Genomic DNA, 3,245 nt, shown 5'->3' with positions numbered 1-3,245 from the left:
TGATCTCTTCTGTCTACGAGCTCTCTCCGAAGCTGCTGGGGTGCAATATAGCCACCCCTCCCAGCACGTGCCGAGGAAGGAGGCTCGGAGCGCTCTCAACCCGCGCCCACCATCTGTCGACATCTGCAATGACAAAGAGTAAATGAGTTGAGTACAACATAAACATAATAAAAAATTTGGTGGGTGAAAACAACACCTAAAAAATAACTAACTAATTAATTAATTAACCTAAAAACATAACTAACTAGCTAATTAAACGCTTTTTCTTAAGGCCAGAAATGGTCTTTAATAGGTTAAAATTATTTTAGTGTTTCCAAAATATTTGAGAAAATTTAGGGAAGCTCATTGGTCAAATAAACAATCCATCAAAAACCCTTTATGCAAAATTCTACCTTTCCTAGTTGCTACCTGTCCATGCCCATGGTCAAATAATTCTAGAAACCATTAGCCAACTAATTGACAAATGATGACTAAACCTGCCTTTCCTTTTTCTTTTCTGATTTTCAAGAAACAAAAGAAAAGGGATGCATATGCATCCTAATCCTAATGATTTACATGGTTGTTTCTAGGAGTAGTAATTAGTAAAACTAAAACTAGAACTGGTTAATAGAACTAACCTAACTAACCTACAAACTAATTAACCTAACTAACCTAGAAACTAACCTAACTAACCTAGTCTAAAGATCAAAGCAAAAGTGTCAAGATAAGAACAAAGATCATCTTGTACTCTCTTCACAGAGAAAGGTTTTAAACCAAAAATTAACAACAAAGATCAAAGCAAATAAAAAATTCATCAACATTTGTGTCCACATAACAGAAATATCACCAAAAAACACAAATATAAAAAAAGTTGGATATGTTGTCGGACAGATCACTCAGAGTGATAATATAGATCTCATGAATGTATGAATCAGGCCACTACTTTTTAACATCACAAGTCATCACCGGGATCCATAGACAACAATCTCCAATTAGGAAAGAAAAATGAACTAGAAACGTTACATAGATTCCTGAGTTCAAATAAGAATATTTAAAGAGTTTCATAACAGATGGTTGAGCCATCAGACAATGATTTCTAGGCAAATAGGATTATGCTTATGATCAAACAAGTAGCAGTAAGCAACTCAATATCCACCAAAAGGATAGCCCATTTGTAAAATACTAGCCCGATTAACATTTTGCCATAAAATTCAGTCTCCAAAATTACGGTATAGCCAATGTGGACATCAGAATTGCAAATTTTCACAACATAAGTTCAGAAGTACACAGAAAAATTATGCTAAGATGTTCAATTTGTCCTTAGAATTGCAGAATGACAGCATGGGCGCACAGCGACCAATCGGTCGCTAAAGATGGTATGATTAACAGGGTTTTCATCACCGGACAAACAGAAACACAAACTCAAACAAACAAGTCAACAAAATAGAACTTAAATTGCTACAGAAAACAAAATCTGACAAAAGAGGACATGAGTGGAATGACACTAACCTAACTAACCTAGAAAATCAAACTAACCTAACTAATAGTACTAACTAACCTAATTAGTAGCAGTAGAAAAAAACAAACTAATAGTACAAACTAACCTAATTACTAGCAGTAGAAAAAAAGAAAAAAAAATAAGGGGGAGCTCACCGGAGTGGGTTTGTGGGGCGGCGGGGTGTTGGGGCGGCTAGGGCATTGGGACGGCGGGGCGCCTGGTTGTTGAGGCGGCGGGGCACCGGGCCGGTGGGGGCGGCGGGGCAGCGAGGGCGTTGGGGCGGCGGGGGCGTCGGGTTGGCACGGGCGGCGAGGGCGTCGGGGTGGCGCGGGCGGCGAGGGTGTCGGGGCAGAGGGCAGTCGGGGGCGTGGGCCAGTGGCGGGTCAGGGTGGTGCGGGCGTCGGGGCGACTGGGGATCAGGGGCATGGGCTGGTGGGTGGTCGGTGGCGTAGGGGTGGCGCCGGTGAGGTGAGGGGGAGAGGGAGAGGGGTGGGGCGCGGGGCCGTTTGTTTTTTAGTTAGGTTTAATTTTTTTGCCGTCTGCTAGCAGACAGCAAAGAGCGTAGCTAGTGGGATGGGGCCGAGGGAAACGGCCGTTAGGTTGCCACTTTATTTGCCGTCTGCTCACGGACGGCAAAGAAGCTTTGCCGTAAGCTACCAGACGGCAAAGAAAGTGGCCATTAGGTGGTTCTCACTAGTGGGCCACCCTTCGCCTTTGCCGTCTACTAGCTGACGGCAAAGAGCTAGCTAACGGCAAACACGCTCTTTGTCATCCGCTCTTTCTTTGCCGTCAGCTTTCTGTATGCCAATGGTAAAGACCTTCTTTGCCATCGGCTAGCTGACGGCAAAGAGCTGGCTGACAGCAAAGATCCTGATTCTAGTAGTGCATGTACTTTGCCTACAAGATGGAGGAGAATAGCTCAGCAAGTGAGCATGTGCTCAGAATGTCTGGGTACTACAATCACTTGAATCAAGTGGGAGTTAATCTTCCAGATAAGATAGTGATTGACAGAGTTCTCTAGTCACTATCACCAAGCTAATAGAACTTTGTGATGTACTATAATATGCAAGGGATGACAAAAATGATTCCCAAGCTCTTCGTGATGCTGAAATTGGCGAAGGTAGAAATCAAGAAAGAGCATCAACTGTTGATGGTTAACAAAACCACTAGTTTCAATAAAAAGGGCGAGGGAAGGAAAGGGAACTTCAAAAATAATGGCAAGCAAGTTGTCGCTCCCATGAAGAAGCCCAAAACTAGACCCGAGCCTGAATCTGAGTGCTTCTACTGCAAAGAAAACGGTCACTAGAAGCGGAACTTCTCAAACACTTGGCGGATAAGAATGACGGCAAAGTGAACAAAAGTATATTTTGATATACATGTTATTGATGTGTACCTTACTATTGTTCGTAGTAACCCCTGTGTATTTGATACCGATGCAGTTGCTAAGATTAGTAACTCAAAACAGGAGTTGCACAATAAACAGAGACTAGTTAAGGGCGAAGTGACGATGTGTGTTGGAAATGATTCCAAAGTTGATACGATCACCATCGCACACTCCCTCTACCTTCGAGATTAGTGTTGAACCTGAATAAATGTTATTTGGTGTTTGCGTTGAGCATGAATATGATTTGATCATGTTTATTGCAATATGGTTATTCATTTAAGTCAGAGAATAATTGATGTTCTGTTTACATGAATAAAACCTTCTATGGTCATACACCCAATATAAATGGTTTATTGAATCTCTATCGTAGTGATACACATATTC

At 42.2% G+C, this 3,245-nt stretch overlaps 1 non-coding gene across 1 annotated transcript; it reads right to left on the bottom strand.

Moving 5' to 3' along the window:
• Nucleotides 1-1,294: 1,294 nt before the first annotated feature.
• Nucleotides 1,295-1,386, bottom strand: LOC125541835. Its single transcript, XR_007297680.1, has one exon. It is a non-coding gene; the product is annotated as a small nucleolar RNA SNORD96 family (small nucleolar RNA).
• Between the last annotated feature and the right edge of the window lie 1,859 nt (nt 1,387-3,245).

This window comes from Triticum urartu, chromosome 2, assembly GCF_003073215.2.
Source record: "Triticum urartu cultivar G1812 chromosome 2, Tu2.1, whole genome shotgun sequence".
Taxonomy (NCBI): Eukaryota; Viridiplantae; Streptophyta; class Magnoliopsida; order Poales; family Poaceae; genus Triticum; species Triticum urartu.
Note: the sequence above shows the minus strand (reverse complement) of the source record. Positions and strands in the feature narration are given on the sequence as shown.